The 20,637-nt window shown below is 45.0% G+C and overlaps 1 long non-coding RNA gene across 2 annotated transcripts in view; it reads left to right on the top strand.

Moving 5' to 3' along the window:
- The first annotated feature begins 5,486 nt into the window (after nt 1–5,486).
- The window catches only part of LOC145356458 (uncharacterized), a 41,460-nt gene continuing 26,309 nt past the window's right edge, over nt 5,487–20,637 (top strand). The window contains exons 1-2 of one of the 2 annotated variants that reach the window (XR_013889137.1): nt 5,487–5,532; nt 20,459–20,636. This is a non-coding gene — a long non-coding RNA (uncharacterized LOC145356458). The remainder of the gene's footprint in view (nt 5,533–20,458; nt 20,637) is intronic. The other variant, XR_013889138.1, reaches the window with a different exon arrangement.

Consider the following 20,637-nt stretch of genomic DNA (forward strand, 5'->3'; position numbering starts at 1 on the left):
TCTACAAATATTTGTTACTTATTCAGTCCTGGGATGTAGATATTACGGACAGGACCAGGTCCATTCCTATTTTCTCCTTGAGAAAATGGTAGTAAGTAACCTCGTGGAACTGCTAGAGTATGTGACTGGGGGCAGTGGGGATGTGAAGTTATCCGCACGGTGATGCTGGCTCAGCAATGATCAAGAAACAGGATAGTGTGTGACTTGGAAGGGAACTTGGAGGTTACGGCACTCCACCATGCCTATTGCCCTTGGCATTCTAGATCGTAGAGTTTTCAGGTTTGAATTGTGCGGTCAAAGAAGCCATGATAAGTTTCTGCAAGTGCATTTTGTAGTTGGTACACACTGCAGCCACATTGGGTGAGCATTGGAAGACCGTATGTCTAAGGTGGTGGATAGTGTTCAATCAAGCCAATTGCATTTATTACCCGTCCCTGAAGGCATTTAAGAATCAACCACATTGTTGTGGGTCTGGAGACCAGATAAGAATAGCAGATTTCCTTCCCTAAAAGACAACCAGATGGCTTTTCACGACAACTGATGATAGTTTCATGGTCATCATTGGTTTTAATTTCAGATTATCGTTGAATTTTAATTTCACCATCTGCCATCGCGGGATTTGAACCTGGGTCCCCAGAGAATTATCCTTAATCTCTGGGTTACTAATCCAATAATAATATCATTACGCTACTACCTTCCCTTAATGTTTTATATGTCAGAGTGGCACATATCCAGGAGGAGAGCTGCATTTAGCCAAGAAGAATGGTATTCCATCACACTTTTGATCTATACCTTGTAGCTGAGCTGAGCTGAGCTTGAGGGATACAGAGTCACTCATTGCGGAATACCCATCCTCTGCGTAGTTTTCTTCCAGGTGCTCCAATTTCCTCCCACAGTCCCTAAAATGTGAGGGTTAGGTGGACTGGCCATGCTAAATTGACCCTTAATGTCAGGGGATTAGCAGGGTAAATATGTGGGGTCATGGGGAAAGGGACTGGCTGTGATTATTGTCAGTGCAGGCTCAATGGACCAAATAGCCTCCTTCTGCACTATAGGGATCCTATGATTCAATGATGAGACTGGAATGAAATGGTCCTAGCTGAACACAAATTGAGTATCAGTCTGCAGGTTATTGATGCACTGCAGCAATTTGCCAAGGCTTTTTTGACTGCACTGTTTGATAGCATTGATGCGCGTACCATCATTTTTTTTGATGATTGAGAGTTGACCCTTGGAGCAGTCATTGACTGGATTGGGCACATACTGCTTTTTCTGTGGACTGGACATACCTGGGTAATTTTACAGTGTTGTAATTATACTGGAGCAGCTTGGCTAGAGGCAAAGTTAGCTCGGGATCACAAGTCAAGCAATACAGCAGAAATGTTGCCCAGACCCATCATCTTTGCTATATCCAATGGACAGTTCCTTTGTATAATGAGGAATTAAACAAATTGGCTGAAGCCTGGAACTGTGAAGATCGGGACCTCAAGGAGGTGGCTGAGATGAATCATCCATACAGCATACTTCACTGAAAGTGGTTGTAAACATTTCAGCCTTATCTTTTAAAATCACATGCTTGGTCTTTTATGTTGAGGATTAAGATATTTATAGGGCCTCCTCCTAAAAGGTGTTTGCTTGTCCACCATCATTGATTACTGGAGATAGCAGGATTATGGAATGCTTTAATCTGATCTGTTTTGGCTTTGTGATCGCTTAGCTCTGCCTATAGCATGCTGCTTTCATTGTTTAGAGTGTACTGTGGTTTCACCAGTTTAGCTTCCCTTACTGAAGTATGCTGTGTGTTCTTCCACACTCATTGAGCGAGGGTTTGATTACCTAGATAGATAGCTATGCCAGAATGTGAGGTGTGTCAGAGATGAGTTTGCAGATTGTGGTGGAATATAATTCTTGTGGCCAACTGTGCCTTATGGATGCCCAGTTTTGAGATATTCCAAATCATTTAGCACACTGGTAGTGCCACACAACACAATGGAATTTGGGAGATCATATTTGTATTCACAAGGTTTGTGAGGTGGTCACTCCTGTCTAGACATGTAGCTTGATAAGGATGATTTTCAATTGATTTTTCCCTTGAACTGCTTCTGTCACCACATAGAGTGGGCCCAGTCTTGAAGCTGTGTCCTTCAAAACTTGGCCAGCTAGGTTATTAGCAGTTCAATGAGCCATTCTTGATGGCAGTTATTGAAGTCCCCTATCTCAGGGTATGTTCAATGCCCATATGCTTCTTCAAAATAGAGCAATGTGTTGTCAAATTTATCATGCCTCTGTTAAAAATCAGTAATTACTCATGTTTGGTCTCACCACGACCCATTTTGGCCTAACATTATAATACTTCATGGAGTCAAGAGGAAATTTTTAGGATTCCCACTACATCACCCTCCCAATTGTATACTACTGTGCTGCCACTTTTGGTCTGTCTTGCTGCAAGTGGGACATACCCAGGAATGGTGAAGGAGAATTCTGGGAGGTTGACATGATTCCTTGATAATGACTATGTCAGGCTTTGCTAACTAGTCTGTGTGACAACTTTCTCAGTTTTGCCTGAGATAGTAGAAAGCAGGACTTTGCAGGGTTGATATGAGCTGAATGTGCCTTTGTGACATCCAAATTGATGCTGAGCCGTCTATTCTATTTTATTTTTATTATTTATTTTTGTAGCAGTTTGCTACACCTAACTTGCCAGAAAGACTAGTTCAGAGGACAATTTTCAGAGTCAATTACACTGCTGTAGATCTGAAGTGACATATAGGACAGACAGGATAAGGACAGTAGATTTCTATTCCCTCAAGAACATTATTTTTTAAACAAAATTCCAGTAGTTTCAGGATAAGCATTTAATTAACTGGATTCAAATTTACAAACTGTTGTGATGGTGTTTGATCTCAAGTTCAGCATGTTACAATAGGTAATGTAACGATCATGCCATCCCTAATAGAAGCATAGGAATGGTAGTCGTCCATTCATCTCCTTGAACCTGTTTGGCTCTTTAATAAAATTATGACTGATCAGTACTTCAATTCCATTCACCTCTTGTCTCCTCCCACCAATGTACTCAATTTTCCTTGGCATTCTTACCCAACAAAAATCACGACCTTGAATTTTTCAGTTGAACATCCTTTTGAGGGAGGCAGTCCATATTTCCGCTATCCTTTGAGGAGAAGAATGTTTCCCGATTTTTGTTTTTAATGGCTTAGCTCAAATTTTAGTGTTTAAGATGAAAAAATGTATTCATGAGGTTCAGAAAAAACATTATTTGACGTCAGAAGAGCGACATCTTTCACAACACAGAATGTTTCAGATTGAAAATTAAAATACCTTACAATTCATTTAACCACGGCACGTGTATTTTCTGACCACAAAGTTCCCAATTGTGGGTAAAACATTCTTAACGCATGATTATGATTAGAACCTGAGAAACATATTTAAAAAAACAGGTTTTTTATTTTTAATCCATGTGGTTCCAACCCCTCAATGGCATATATTTAGAATTATCCTCATGTTTAAATAGCTTCATGGTTTTGGCATTACGAATCTCTGTAACCTTCTTCAACCCTAAAACAGTCTGATAATTCTTCTCTTTGCAAATTCTAACTGCCTGTGCATCTGCTGCACCACCACCGCTCCCCCCCACCTCCACTCACTTAGTCCAGCATTGCAAATTCAATAGCCTATGTTCTATCTGAAATTCCTGAAACTCTTTTTACTTTTCTATTTCCCTCTCCTTTAAGAACTCCCTTTAAAACTCGTTGCTTTGACAAAACTTTTGATCGCCTTATTAATATCTCATTCCTTTACTAAGTGATGCACTTAGTTGTTTAGTATACAGAACTTGAGTATTACTGGAGAAAGAGACAAAATATCAAAACTTTTCATCTTGCACTCACCATTCAGCCACGCAAGACAAACCAGCAGTAAAGGGAAACAATAATCTATGTTGCATGAGGAGACTATGTGATTTGATTCTGATTGGTAGAGACATTGCCATGATGAATGCAGCAGAGAAAAGTTAACAGTTAAGTTTTGTTTCAAAGTCTAATCAGGCAGGTGTCCAAGACATTGCTATGAGAAATGAACCAGGGAATGGCAGTCCTCCAAGCTTTTTTTAGTCAGAAAGGGTGTAATGCATGGATATTCTCCTGTTTTCAAAGAATAGGCCATGTGTGCAAATATACATGGCTTCTAGCATGTGTGAGGAATTCACATCATGAATCCGACTGATAATCACAAACTGGTTTTCAGTGCAATTCTTAACAAGATTGAACAACACTCGCGAAACAATCATGGAAGCACAAGTAATATTGGACACTAAATTTGAGTTTTGCAAGCACCAGCTTCTTGGGTACAATAAATATTTTGCCTGTTGTGAATAGATAACAGGATGTGTTTGATAAAATCCCTCAAATATTGGGATGTATGGCCTACCTACTTACCATCACACTGGCACTGACATTCATATAATACATTACTCAGTTGTTTGATAGGCAGAATGACTTTTGGGCTTGACAGCAGCATCATTCAGTGGAGAATGCAACTGTGTTGCTATTGAATAGTAACTTTTGCTATTGAATTGTCATCTTTCGCTTGATTTTTTTGAGAAGCCTTATCCTTCCAGGGTAAACTGAGATAGACTGAGCACTTTTCCAATTCACTTGAAAAATTATTTCTAATACTTGCTCAAATGCTTTTAGCTGAGAAGAACTAAAGAATATTACCATAAGTATTTCTGGTAGCTCGATAAAACAACAAACTAAGTTGTGGCAACTTTGCAAAGTCATACTTTTAGAAATATGACCTTTAATTCCAATATTTGCTCAAATCTGGATTATAAATATGAGAATACTGGATAAATATTTGAAATAGCTTATGGTGAATGGTTCAGCTCCCATGTCCTTGTGGTGCAACAGTCCTTAGCTTAAACTTGTTAGATTTCTAATGGGATTACATTGGAGAAATGTACCAGAAAATCACAAAGTCTGCTGCTAGTAATATTTTGAAGTTGCCAGTGTGTGAAGTTCCTTCCATCATATTTATTCCTCAACTTCCGACCAACACCTCGTGAACATTTTGTAAAGAGAGGCAAACTAAAGGTAACAAGCCTATGAATTCTTCGTTTGAGTAGTCCTAGATTTGGAGTAAAGGGAAATTATAGTGAAATTTTGTTCTAAAGTCATATAATGTTTTCCAGTAATCAATTCGAGTCCCAATCAGAAGAATTATTTCAAACTACTGCCATCAGCAGATTCCTTAACAAATCACATTTTGACCCAAACACTTAAGCAAAATACTGTTGCAATTCTGAAATAAAGATCAAAAATATTGGATATGATCAGCAGATCTGACAGCAGTTCTGGAGGAGAGTTAATAAGGGTGATTCTCCCAAGCTCATCTTTCAGCGCGACGAGGCGGGACAATCACGTGTCGGCCCATTCGCAGGATTCGCGCATGCGTTCCCGACACTCGCGCATCTTGCTGCAGAGTCGGGACGATACCGGAAGTGGGCGGGAACAGCAGGTAAGTGATTTAAATCTTATTATCTTATTTTAACGTGATTAGCGGCTAGCATCTCGCACTTCGCCAGTACAGTTTCACTCCGGCGGGGTTCAGACTAGCTGTCCGCTTTTGGGGAACGAGCAGGACACCACCACAGCTCCCCCCCCACCCCCGGGGGTCGGGTGGCAGGGGTGGTGCCCCCTGGGTTTGGGCACCCTGGCAGTGCAATCCTGTGCCCCTGGCACTGCCCAAGAGGCAAAGTGCCTAGGCCAGGGGACACCTGGCACTGCTCACCATGAATGGGGCAGTGTCAAGGGGCTGGGACCCAGGGGGGCGATCCCAGGGGGTGACAGGTCCCACTGCCACTCTGCATTGAGATCGATCAGGGCTGGAGAGAGGCCAGCGATTGGGGCAGGCTGCAGGGGGAAGAGGGGTGGTTTTCCTCCTGTCCCGGGGGGAGGGGGGGGGGATCTGCTAGGGTGTTCTGAGTGGGGTGGGGCAGGTGGGATCATCCCTGCTGGGGAGCGGGGCTGGAGATTGGGGCACTCCTGGACAGGAGCATGGAAGGATGTCGGGGTTAGCCCAGGAATACCAATGTGGGTACCATGATTGGGCTGGGGGATGGGGGTGGGGAGGGTAGGAAGTCTGTAGTGCCACGACAGAAGCTGGGGGTTCTTTGTACAATGGGTTTTAGGATGCCCTCGACATAGCCGGAGAGGTTCTTGCACAGGGTCCCATTACCTAAAATGATGGGATGGCTGGGTGTGTTTGCCTTGTGTATCTTTGGGAGGCAGTAGAGATCTCCAACGCAGGGACTATGTGGGATGAGAGCACGGAGGGTGCTCTGAAGTTCTGGATGGAATGCCTTGATCAGTCTGTTGAGTTGACAGGTGTGTTCTTTGGTCGGATCTGCGGGTAACTGTCTGTAGTGTTCCTCATTGTTCAGTTGTCGGTATACTTCTTTGCAGTAATCCGTTCTGTTCAGTATGACAGTGGCCCCGCCTTTGCTGGTTTGATGACAACCTCGCGGTTGGTCTTGAGCATGGATGATGTTGCGTTGTGCTTGGGCGACATTCGGAGCTGTCATGTGAGTGCGACTGATGAATCTGGCATTGACACACCTCCTGACTGCTTAAGCGTACGTGTTGAGTCGAGGGCAGCAGCCTTCCAGAGGAGTCTAATTCGACTCTTTTCTCTTCAGTTGCTGCAAAGCAGGTCTCTCAATTGGCTGTTCCGGTTCACTGAAACAACTATATGATGATAAAGTTCCATCCCACCATCAGACTCACCATGGACCAATCTCCAGAATTGGCTGCATTCTTGGACACATGCACCTCTATCAAGGACAGTCACCACAGCACTACACTATACTGCAAGCCCATGGATAACTTCATGATGCTCCACTTCTCCAGCTTCCATCCTAAACACGTTAAAGAAGCCATTCCCTATGGACAAACAGTCTGTATACACAGGTTCTGCTCAGATGAGGAGGATTGCAACAGACACCTACAGATGCTGAAAGACACCCTCATGATAACAGGGTATGGTGCTCGACTCATCGATCAACAGTTCTAACATGCCACAGCGAGAAACCACACTGACGTCCTCAGAAGACGAAACGGGGCAAGGTGGCCAGAGTACCCTTCGTCGTCCAGTACTTCCCTGGCGCATCGAAGCTATGACATCTTCTCCAGAATCTTCAACATGTTATTGATGAAGATGAACATCTCACCAAGGCCAGCCCCACACCCTCACTTCTTGCCTTCAGACAACTTCAAACAGACTGTTGTCCACAGCAAACTGTCCAGCCATGGACCGGAAGTTGGTCAGGTTGGATTTATCTTCAGCCTTGTCTTTTGCAGTGATGCTCTTCCATCATGTGAATGGGGATATCTGGGATCCTCCAGCGAATTATTTAATTGTCCACCACCATTAGCAGCTGGATGTGACAAGACAGCAGAGCTTAGACCTGATCTGTTGGTTGTGGAATTGTTTAGCTCTGTGTATTACTTGCTGTTTATGATGTTTAGTGCACAAATTGTCCTGTACTGTAGCTGTCGTATAGCTGGTTATGCCAGGTGCTGCTCCTTGCATCCGCTCCTGCACTCTTCATTGAACCAGGGTTGATCCTCTGGTAGGCTGTGACTATGGCATGGTGGCTATGGTTAGCACTGCTGCCTCACAGTGCCAGGGAACGGGGTTCAATTCTGGCCTTGGGTCACTGTCTGTGTGGAGTTTGCACATTCTCCCTGTGTCTGCGTGGGTTTCCTCTGGGTGTTCCAGTTCCCTCCCACAGTCCAAGGATGTGCAGGTTAGGTTGATTGGCCATGCTAAATTGATCTTTAGTGTCAAGGGGATTAGCAGGGTATATACGAAGAGTTACGCGGATAGGGCCTGGGTGGGATTTCTGTCTGTGCAGACTCTATGGGCTGATAGAATCCCTACAGTGCAGAAGGAGCCTATGTAAAGGGGACCGTAACCGTGACCTTCTTCATGTCACAATCCTTTCAGTTTGGACCAGGTAACAACACTAACGTCTCACAGTTCACCATTTACTGCTGCACAAGGAAAGTCACTGACACTCTGAGCCAGATTTTATCAGTCGGAGGCTAAGTGCCGGATCCGGACGTAAAACGGATCCGAGCCTGGAATCCCCGTTCCAGCGCGCCCATACACTTTTTGCCGGCTCTGGTCTGATCCACGCTATGGGCGGGGCTTAGTACTGCTGGAACGATCGGAGCTCTGAACTGCCATGCGCAGTTTGAAAAAAAAACTGAAACAGCGTGCCCAGGCGTGAAAGACAAAAACAGAGAGAGCCGGGGAGGGGGGCGGTGATGAGCTGTGATCAGACCCCCCTGGGAGGGAGGCAGGCCACCCCCCCCCCGCCCCCCTCCCCCACCAAAACCAGCAGATGCCCCTCTGATCAGTCCCCCCCCCCGGGAGGCAGCATCCCTCAGCCCCTGCCACGATCAGACACCAACCCCCCCCCCCCCCCCCCCACCGGGAGGCATGCCCCTCCTCGGCAGAGCACACCCCCAACCTACCTGGATTGCTGCTGTCCCTCCATCATCCTTCTGACCTGCACTCGTTGATGTGGAGATGCCGGCGTTGGACTGGGGTGAACACAGGAAGAAGTCTCACAACACCAGGTTAAAGTCCTGTTGGAGTGGTGTGGTGAGACTTCTTACTGCACTTGTTACACAGCCTGCAGCACCTTCCTGGCCTTCTGCTGGTGTCAGCCGGAGGAGGGGAGATGTGCTCAGATGGATCTCTGGTTGAGGGGGGGGCGGGTGCTGGAGGGGATTCTCCCAAGTCCATCCTCCCCCTCATCTTCCACCAGCTCCACCACCTCCGCGCCTCCCCCCCGCCCCAAACCAGAGATCCATCTGAGCTCACCCCCCCCCCCACTTCGGCAGATGCCAGTGGAAGGCCAGGAAGGTGCTGCAGGCTGTCGAACGAGTGCAGTAAGAAGTCTCACAACACCACTTCAACAGGACTTTAACCTGGTATTGTGAGACTTCTTACTGTGTTTACTTCAGTCCAACGCCAGCATCTCCACATCAACGAGTGCAGGTCGGAAGGATGGTGGAGGGACAGCAGCAATCCAGGGAGGTTGGGGGGGGAGGTGGGGGAGTGGGGGGGGTGGGAATGGGGGGCTGTCTGATCGTTTGGGGGGGAGGGGTCTGACTGTGGGGGAGGGGGGCTGCCTCCTGAGGGGGTCTGATTGTGGGAGGAGGGTCTGCCAGGGGGCTGCCACCTGGGGGTGTTTGATCGTGGGGGGGCGGTGGGGAACTGCCTCTCAAGGGGGAAGGGGGTATGCTCTGCTAAGGGGGGGGTCTGCCTCTCAGGGGGGTCCAGTCCAGGGGGGTGGCGGGTGTCTGCCGGAGTGGTTAGCAGGTGTCTGCGAAGGGTCTTCGAGGAGGATGGGCTTCCGAGGTTCCCCTGCAGAATAGGAATCCGCTTCAGATTATTATTCTGCAGGTTGATAACAGCGCGGATCCGAAACGGATCTGAAGATGGTAAAGTGGGGTTTGGCGGTAGAGTTGGGCGCGCAGTTCATTAAGTTGATTTAAATGCATGCTAATGCATTTAAATCGTCGGGCCACCCAATTGGGGCGCAGACTGGATCCACGCCCAAATCGGGTGTCGGTAAAGGCGCGATCTGCTCAGTTTCGGGTGCAGATCACGTTATAGGCCCAACTCCCAAATTTACCGTGATTTCATGCCCAATTTTTAGTAAAATTGGGCCCTCTGTGTGCCAGGAGAGGGAAATACATTTCAGAAGCTCTGGGAGAAATACGCTTAGCTTTGCCGTTTATATATGTTGCCACTCAATGCGCACACATTGTTTTGTGGGAACTAGAGATATGTATCGCAACTGCAAATGATTCATCTTGTTGAATGTGCAGTTGATGAACAGCAATGCCACATACCACGTGCAGGTGAAAGGCCAATATCCTGGTAGCAGTCATGATCGGGTACATGTGGTCTGAGCAGCTCCCTTGAAGTGAGAACTAAAGCTTTCTCCACATGCACCACCAACCTGTGTTGACTTCTTCAACTTTAAGGACCAGTACAAACTAACAAACACTTATGATATCTCAGCAACGAACTGTAGAAACTAATCAAAACACAACCTGGAAATAATTGATGATTCCTTTAAAGTAATGTTGCTGGTGTTCCTCTCTACTGCTGAATACATGTTCAGTTACGTGAGGTTAAGAGAGGTTGTTAGGTGGAATGCTGAGGTGAGAAATGGCACAGTTAAAGGCCAAATCAATGTTACAGGTTGACTGATGTCATGATCTGGTGTACACTCTTAATGCCAGTGCAAACATCCTGAACAAAATGATGCCAGCACAGTCTGCATCACAAATCTGCGATACAATTTTGCAAAATGGCGTGCACAGCACCATAAAGAAAATGGGACAAATTTGCAGTCTTACCACTTAAACAATATTATACAGTATTCATAGTCGCAATGCTCAATGAGATTACTCCTGAAGCCTCTCTGAAGCTCCACACTTTGTTTCTCACCAGTAAACTAACATTGAAAACAAATGAGAATTCAGATGATGATTGGTCTACAAATTTTTTTTGACTCACCTATTTTGAGTTTGAGAACCAAGCAAAAAGAATGCTGGAAAATCAATCATTAAGTGTGAACTTACTTTCTCAAGACGGGAATTTTGATATGGGGGAGGTTAGTAAAAATAATTTCTAAAAAAATTCTCGGCAAATAACATAAAGCATCTTCAGGTAAATTTGATCAAATTTCTGATATTTGAATCTTGAAGTTATGATTATTAACACAATGGGGAGCATTGAGAAATTTCTTAATAGTGGAATCTGGAAAACAGTCAAGAAGTCGCGTGTGAAGAAGTTGGAAAATGTAATAAACCACCTAGTAAAGAAGGATAAAGCTATGAAAAACAATCCCATCTGTAATACTGTAATACTGCAAAACTGCCAGAAGGAACAGAAAAAACATTCCAAATTATTTTTTTTCACAAAATTGGCTCCTGCTGGGAGTTACTACATGAGATAGTCCCCATTGATGAATGGTTGGATTTTGGAATCACAGATATATGCACTGAAGAAGGGGAACATTTGACCCATCTCGTCTGTGCTGGTAAAAATTGTTCAATTTGAGCTGTCTGTGCAAATATTATTTTCCATTTGGTGCAGCACTTACGTCTAACTCACATCTCAATTTTATAGCTTTTATGCTTGCGTGTAAAACAAGTCATTTTTGGATCCTCAGTATTGCTGCTATTGTGGAGCTTAATTCACCTCCTGATTTCCCAAAGCTTGTCCACCGCCGACAAAGCGCAAGACAGCAATGTGATGAAATACTCTCCAGTTGCCTGGATGAGTGTAGCTCAGACAACAATCAAAGAGTTTGACACCATCCAGGACAAAGCAGTCCACATGATTGTCACTCCATCTACAAACGTTCATTCCTTCCACCATTGACACTGAGTGGCAGCGGTGAGTACCATTGATAGGATCCCTGCAGAACTTACCAATGCTCCTTAGACAGCACTTTCTAAACCCATGACCACTATTATCTAGAAGGACAAGGACAGCAAACAGCAACACCATGACCTGGAGGTTTCCCTCCAAACCTGTCACTATCCAGATTTGAAAATATTTCAACATTCCTTCACTCTCTCCAGATCAAAGTCCTGGAATTCCCTCCCTAGCAGCACTGTGGGTGTACCCACACCACACGGACTGCACATGTTCAAGAGAGCAGTGCTCCAACACCTTCTCAAGAGATGGGCAAGAAATGCTGGCCTAGCTAGTGATGGCCACATCCATGAACAAATATAGTGTGACAAAAATGGTGCGTTTTTTGCCTATGTGCCATTGGCTTGCTTGTTTCTATCACCATATGAATGGGTAAAAAGCCATCCACAGAAGATGGCCCAGCTAGTTTCGATACAGTACAAAGAACAAAGAACAACACAGCTGTTGTTCTTTGAGGGCAGCTCAAAGATGAGGACAACACTCATCTTTTTCCATTATTATCCTAAAGTAGACAGAGTTGTGGTCACTATTAGCCACATGTTCACCCACTGCAACCTCAACCACCTGACTGGCTCATTACCCAAAACTAAATCCAGTATAGCCCCCTCCCTAGTTGGGCTAGTTATGTACTGCTCCAAGGACCCTTCCAGCACACATTTTACAAATTCCTCCCCATCCGAACCCCCAGCTCTAGGCATCTTTCAATCCACTCCAGGAAGATTAAAATCTCCCACTACAACAACAACCCTATTTTTTCAGAATTACAGAATATTATTTTTCTTTAACAAACTTGATGGATTTTTTTGACAAGGAAGCAGAAAGGGTGCAGTTGATGTGATGTATACGGACTTCCAAAATATGTTGGATGATTTATCCCGTAATAGGCTTGCCAGTAAAGTTGAGGCCTATGAGAGGCAAGGGACAGTGGCAAGAGTTCCAGGCAACAGAGGAGTGATACAAGTTTGATTTTGGACTGAAGGAAGGGACACAATGGTGTACCCCAGGAGAGGGCAATGGCTTTTCGTGACTTATATTAATGAATTAGATTTGGTGTACAGGGCACAAATTCAAAATGTGCAGATGACACAAAACTTGGAAATGTGGTGAATTGTGAGGGGAATAATGATAGATATGGAATGGATGGACCGGTGGCAAATGAAATTTAATGCAGCAAAGATTGGAAGAATAAAAAGAAATAATATGAACTCAAAGGTATAAATCTATGGGAGGTTCAGGAACAGCGAAACACGGGGGTATCTGAACACAGATCAGTGAATGCAGCAGGGCAGGTTGAAAAGTGGTTAAAAAGGTTTCAGGGCTTCAGTTTTTTTTTGTTTATACCCAATTCAATCCAATCAAAGTTTCAACAAGTGAGACATTCCCAATCCAAGCTGACAAGACAGGCTCACCACTTCCTGTCTTGCGCTTGATCTACATGATCCAAGCTGATTGGAGCAGGCATTGTGCCCCTTCCAACGCTTGATCTCATTTGCATCTTTGCCAAAAGGCCTAGAGGCCACTTTAAAAAATTGCTTCAAATGAAGCCTCAGTGTAACCTCATGACTTCAGCCTGGTGCAGGATGCCAAAGCTATACTTCACCTTAGCCAAAAGGCTGGGAAGTGATGTTTAGAAATCTAGTGAAGCTCTTAGGGGCAGGAAAGAAGGTGGGCAGTGGCAATTAATTGTGCAGGAGGCAAAATATTACCTTCAAACAATCTGGTGAAAGTTGGGAATTAAGTTGGCAGTGGATCAAAGGTGGATCATGGTCCCCAATAACAAGCAACAGGAAACCATTTTTAATATCATGCAAATGCAGCAAAACATATAGTCAGCAGATTAAATTGTACCTTTGATTAGTCAGCAGCAAACAGAAAACATATGCCTTCAGATTCACGATTGGTTAAAGGTGATGTGCAGCAGGCAAGGTTGTTTTCCTGTTGGATTTGGAGTGAGAAGGAGCTGTATTTTCAAGTGTGGGGAATTGGTTGGATGAGGGGAGAGGAGGCTGATCCATTGCCTAAACAGGGGAATCAAGACTTATAGAGGCAGATGACAAAGTGGAGTTGAGGCACAACCAGATCAGTCATGATTTTATTGAATGATGGAGCTCAAGTGGTGGCTGTCTGTGAAAGGGAAAGGTGTCAGCTACTTAGCTAGGTCAAGCCATGGCTGTCCAAGGAAGGGAGGTTAGGACATGTCAGCCCTAAGAAGGGTCTTGGGGGACAAAGTGAAGGAGCTGGATAACACGGGGCAAAGTTAATCACTACAGAAGACAGCTCAAGATTGATAGAAGGCAGATTAATGGTGATTGACAGGACAACAGTGCAACACCAAGCAATGATGCACAGCTAAATGTATCACACATCGGGTCAATGTGAAAGCTAGCTGAGGATGGTTTGGCAGTAAGTCACTGAGCAATATCAGATCCTGCAGGAAGATATATGGTCCCAGAGGATGGGGGATGATCCTATCCCTTAAAAGTTACCACTGCCTTGAATTCCTACAGACTCATTCTAGGGCTCCACGGGGACATGTGTGGCAACTCCCAGTCATCCACACATAGGCACTTAAGAGAGTTCACTGATGCCATGTTCAAATGTGCAAATCAGCGCACACTCTGAAAGCCAGAACTGTTAGCCTCTTTTCCCAGCTGGAATTCCACAAGTGCAAGGGGCAATTGATTGCAAACAAGAAGCACTGAGATCTTCCTGAGAACTCAGCAGACTTCATAAACCGAAAAGGGTTTCACTCTCTCGATGTGCAGCTGGTCTGTGACCAAAGCCAACAAATCTTGCTGGTATATGCTCACCAGCAAGCTCTCATAATTCACACATTCTCACTCACAGGTACCATAACTGTTTGATCCCCCACTGCAACTACAGGCGAGGGTCCTTTTGGACAGGGGATCTCCTCTGAAGACCTGGCTCATGACACTTCACAAAGCCTAGCAGAGGTCAATGTCTCTTGGACCTCAACAAGGAAAACAATAGAACAGACCACTGGAGTATCAAAGTTGAGGTTTGCCTGCTTGAAACACTCGGGTGGAGTGTACAGAATATATCAGAGTCACAGAATGTTACAGTGCAGAAGACGCTCTTCGGCCGATCAAGTCTGCACCGATGCATGTAAAGCCCTGACCTGTCCACCTAACCTCTCTTGCACGCACTTGGTCCATAGCCTTGAATGTTATGACCTGCCAAGTACATTTTCAGGTACTTTTTAAAAGATGTGAGGTATCCTGCCTCCACCACCCTCCCCAGCAGTGCATTCCAGACTGTCACCACCCTCTGGGTAAAAAAGTTTTTTTCTCAAACCCTCCCAAACCTCTCACCCCTCACTTTGAACTTCTGTCCTCTCGTAACTGACCCTTCAACTTAGGGGAACAGCTGATCCCTATCCACCCTGTCGATGCCCCTCAGAATGTTGGATACCTCAATCAGGTCGCCCCCTCAGTCTTCTCTGTTCCAGAGAAAACAGAATGCCACACAGAAACTCTCACAGATCATTGTGACCTGCTGCACCTTACACAACCTCACACAACAAAGAGGTGAGAAATTGGTTGCTATGGAGATGGAGGAGCTGGATTGATTCTCACACAAGGAGGAAGGGGAAAATTTGATTTATTATTGTCACATGCTTTGGGATACAGTGAAAAGTATTGTTTCTTGCGCACTACACAGACAAAAGATACCGTTCATAGAGTACATGGGGGAAAGAAAAGAATAGGGTGCGGAATATAATATTGCAATTACAGAAGAGACTTAAAAAGAGCATTATTAGAATGTTTTGAAGAACTGGAGTTCAATTTTAAGAGTGTAGAATGGGAGAAGATGGAATTGGAGGAAATGCTGTGGACAGCTGGCAAGAGGTCTCCTCTCTCCGGCACCATCTTAGAATCAGAGGACAACGAGATGATGCATAATGCTAGTCCAATTTCACATGTCAGTGATGGAGTGATGTGCAGATAGGCCCATGAGATCCCCATTGTATCCCTATTTTAGCCAGACCGAGGCCCTTGCAGGATTTCTTGAATTACACCCCAAGAACTGTTATTGTACAAGTGCCACCATATCCAGCACACTCCCTCTAGAGAAAGTTATGGGCCTGTGAACCCTGGCATCTAGAAAAAGGCTTCAAGCTCTTGGATTGAGGAAGCCCCTATGCAGCAACCTGTCAAAGTCTTGGAGTTGGGAAGAGGTTGCAAATGACTCAGTCACACAGATTTCAATCCTGGTAAGGCCTAAATAAGAAATCTATCAATTCACCTGCAAAATATGTAATACCTCAGCTATGGGCACTGCAGAGAAAACAGATTCTAAGTGGTGATAAGGGGGTGAGCAACATATGCAGGCTTGCTAGCGATGTTCCATTCTCCTAAACTAACAAAAAGGTTGCCAAACATAGAAACATACCATGGTCAGAATTCTCTGACCTCACCTGCAGCTGGGATTATCTGGTTCCGCTGCTGTGAATGGTGATTTGGCTGAGTGCCAAATTCTCTGTTGTCACTGGCAATGGTAGCGGGAATGCGAGACAGAAGAATTCCAACCCATATATCAAGAAGCTCAAATTTGCCATTACCTCTGAGGTGTAACAATAAATGGTGCATTTATAACCCCCTAGACACCACTGTTGAGTCTTAATGAAGCACCAAGCCCTTTAAAGCCCCCATATGATTTCAAAAGCTCTAACAACATGATCATTCAACACTCATGAATAGTGCTCGAAATTCTTAAACTTACAATGTCAGAATGATGATACATCTGTGCCACCATTGTGCAATTAGTAGGTTTTGCACTTAACATTTTCTCCACTACGATTTGATGCTATCCCAACAATCACAGTTGAGATGCAATACCCTGCTGTCTGAGATGGCCTTGGCAGCCATCTTGGTGGCCCAAGGCCTTGAACTCTCAAGCCTGCTAAAGGCCTCCCACACAGTGTCGGGGGAAAGGAGCTGAATCTCACTCTTGGCATGCCCTGAGATGATGACCCTAGGACAGATTTTTGGTGGCCTTTCTCCTTGTCAGTGCGCAATGGCACCTCCCTGACTGCAGAAAGAGAAAGAGCACTTGGATGGAAGACAAGGTGACTCTCACCTAGCCAACGATAGAGCCTCTGTGGCCAGAGTGATGGAATACCGTCTGAGTGCATAACTGGCAGACACACTGTGTTTTGCTGGACCTGGCTTTCCAAGGCGTCATGGAAAGCCAGGCCCAGCCAACTTCTCCATGGAGGAAGCCATGTATTCAGATGCTGGAGCAATGACAGACTCATGGCTTGGATGGATTCCTCCATTGTTCAGTCAAGGTTATGCATAGCCTCTGGCATCTCCGCCAGATGTTCTGCTGTCTGTCTCTGCATTTTCAACAGGTTTCTTGCGGTCATTCCTTGAGGCACATCATCACCATTGGACTCAGCATGGACTTGGTCGCCAGAACTCCTCTAACTATCAGGGGCCTTGGCTGTCACATATTCCCTTAGCTGCTGCGATGGGCTTGTGATGTGTTCAGCAGATTGATTGAGCCTGTTTGTAAATGCATTCCCGCTGTGGCGACTGTCTCTGTGCCAGTGGTAGAAGTGGGAGGTTGATGTGATCCGAGTGTTCTCCATCATCATTCTCAGAGGTGGAGTTCTGGCCTGTTACAGGCTGTAGGTGATGCGTCTCCTGACTATAAGCACCGAGAGTGGAGAACACTAAGAATTAGCTTGAGATAATGCACAATCCAATTTCTCAGAACAGTATTATATGTGTCTTCTAAGCCCTTTTCCCGACACCAGGTTGGAGACATTCTTCACTCTTGAACTTCAGTCTTGCTGTCTGCGACTGAACATTTTCCATGCTCCTTGCCAGGTCGATAGCCTCCCCCTCTGCAGGAGTCACTATGCAGATGTCAGGGAGACTACCACCAGTCTTCAAGCACTCCCTGATGTTATGCATTCATTTATCCTGTAGGCTGACAGAAGGTTTGAGTGTGACCTCAAATGGACAACAAACTCCTTTAAGAGCATGCAAACCTCTGACAGCTGATATCACCTCCCTACTAAGTGTTCCACACATATACCCTCCTGCAAATGGTACAACTTTCACCATGTAAACTAGTTCCAAAACGTTCATTCCATATCTGGTGCTGAGCCTTAGAACTCAAATTCTCAATTGGTGTACCTCTCCACTCGTACATTTACCTTGTTTAATGCCATCAGAGTATACTTTATAGTGACACACCAGACCACTTAGCCTCTCTGAGCTCAGTAAGTCACTGGTCCCTTTGCAGCACTAGACCCCGTTTATTTGTGGATCTCTTGGTTTCTCACCCCTGCTGCAATCTCCACCTCGGCTGCATTGTTCAGAGAGAAAGATCCCCTGCTGCCATCATGGAGAAACGGGATGTCCACCATTCCCAGTCTGAAGGAGAATGTGTCATTGGTAAACCACGGGGTCACTTGTTCTCTGCACAGATACACGGGGAGTCAGATCTGCAGGATGCAGCAGCAGTGAATCTCTCAAAAACAGAGTCAAATTGATGCAGGGGGCCTGTTTGAATGCCTTTTAAACATGGCGCCCAGACTACCAATACCCATGAGAAAACAGGTTTTCAACCTTCTGCCCACCCATACTGCACAATTTGCCAAGCCCCTTGAGCCTGAATATCTAATTGGCTGGCCATTGTATGATTGTGTGCAGCAAGTCTTTCCGTCTCCAAGCCAAAGTCTTGTGATCTTCCAGATCCTTCCTCAGCACATTCAACATCACTCCAGGATTTCGCCCATCGTGTGCAAAAGGAAGGAAGTTATGGTGGACTTCTATAAAACACTGTTTCGGGTCCAACTGGAATATTGGCCAGAATCCTACCACTGTTCACATTGATGGGATTATCCCATCATGCCACAGTGAATGGAGATTTGACTGGCCGCCAAATTCTTCAACTTGAATGCAGCAGGAGTGTGGCATGAACAACAGGTCAGATTACACTCACTGTTTCCCATTCTGGACATTGAAACCTTTGAGGAGGATGCAGGAAAGATTTATAAGATGCAGGTATGAGAGACTTCAGTTACCAGAGTAGATTGCCAAAGCAGGGGCTTTTCTCTTTGGGGCCGATTAAGAGCAGATTTGGTAGAGATATTAAAATTATGAGGGGTTTACTTGAAAAGATAGAGAGAAATTGTTCCCTTTTGCAAAAGGGTTGAGAACCAATCGACACAGACTTGCAGTGACTGGCAAAAGAACCAAAGGTGACATGAGAAAGTGTTTTTTTAAATAGCAAGTGGTAAGGATGTGGAATGCATTGCTTGAAAGGGTGGTGCCAGCGGATTCAATTGTGGCTTTCAAAAGGGAATTGGATAGTATCTGAAAGGACAGAGAAGTGGGGTTAGTTGAGTTACTGTTGCAGAGTGCCAGTGCAGACTCAGTGGCCTGAATGGTCTCATACTGGACTATTACCATTCGATGATTTTGTTGTGTCTGGCCAGATGTCTAAAGAAGAGGCCAAGCCATTCCATAGCAAAAACAACTTGAAAAAAAGCATCCCAAGGCGTTTCACAGAAGCACAAGCAGAGAAATATTCAGCTATGTTCCAAGGAAGGAAATATTAGGTGGATGACTGAAATCTCGGCCAAGGAAGTGAGTTTAACGGAGAACAGTGATGGAGCAAGCCAGTGAAGCTTAAGAAGGAATTCTGGAGCTTAGAGCTTGAATGGCTGAAGGCATGGCTGGTAATTGTGGAGTCAAGGGAATGGACAAGGTTGGGGGAAGCAAAGGAAGCCAAAGTTAAAGGAAAGTAGAAGCATTAGAGGGCTGCAAGGAGGTTACAATGAAAGGAAAGAAGATGAAGGAATTTAAACCAAGGATGAGAATTTTAAGTCTAATAAATTGAGGATCAGATAGCCAGGGTAGGTCAGTGAATATAAGAGTGATGAGTGAATGCAACTTGGTCCAAGTTATGTGCTGGAAACCCCGAGCCTTGCCCCTGGCTGGGATTCTCCGATGCTGCTGCAGTGAATGATATTTTGGCTGAGTGCCAAATTCTCCATTCTCACTGGCAGCAAGGGCAGAGCAAATAACCATTCAGAATCCTTATCAACAGCAGAGTTACGAATTAACCCGGTATAATAACTTAAATTGGGCTATTGAGGTTGGCCTATTGGAGTATGAACTCCCTGATTAAGAATCTTAATTTGATGTTTTAAGTTTCCTTTCCCCTTTGTCTTTTGTTTCGGGCGGTTCCCCTCCTTTTACGAGGCTGCCTCTTTTGAATTGTCCCTAAGTTAACTTGTTTTTTTTTATTTGGTTGAACGCTAAAAGATGTCCCTGATTAAGGATCCAGTTGATGACCCCCTTTAATCTCATTTTGGTTTGATGTTTTAAGTTTCCTTTTCACTTTCTTTTTGGTCTCAGGTGGTTCCCCTCCTTTTGGGAGCTGCCCATTTTAATTTGTCCCCTTGTTAATTTGATTTAGTTTATTTGGTTGGCTAAAAAGATTGGATCCAATGGATGGGCCAATCAGGGAGTCTTTGCCTTGTACTTAATCAAGAGGGTCAGTTCCTCTGACACCCCCAGAGATGGACTGTTAACTGATAGTGCTCAGTATATTGTTGTTAGAGTTGTAAGTAAAGGGGCTTCTACCTCCGCACTTATTACACCTAGATTATGAATGGTGTTACTGAGTCCAGTAACAAAGGTATGAGTGTGAATTTTGGCAGCAAATGGGCAAACGTATATGTGGAGACAGGTGAAATTATGGAGTAAGAGGTCAGGCTGGAAGCTCAGCTCAATGTTAGAAAACTTGTTGAGATTACAAATAGTTTGATCCTACCTGAGAGAGCAGCCATGGTGGAGGATGAAATCGATGGCAATGGTCCATCATGGGGCCAAAAATGATCGTTTTCCTTTTGCCCCATGTTTAACATCAGGAAATTGTGGATCACCGTCCACAAAGGGAAGCAAAAGCAATCAACTGGGTCAGCAGCCAAGGGCCTTCAGTAAATCCAAGAGAGAGAGAAAGGTGATTGGGAGAACACCGAGTGCAGACTAGCAGAGCCTATAGTTAGAATGTGGAACCAGAAGATGCAATTCTGGCTTTGCATTCAGG

This window comes from Carcharhinus amblyrhynchos, chromosome 2, assembly GCF_965287045.1.
Source record: "Carcharhinus amblyrhynchos chromosome 2, sCarAmb.v2.hapA, whole genome shotgun sequence".
Taxonomy (NCBI): domain Eukaryota; kingdom Metazoa; phylum Chordata; class Chondrichthyes; order Carcharhiniformes; family Carcharhinidae; genus Carcharhinus; species Carcharhinus amblyrhynchos.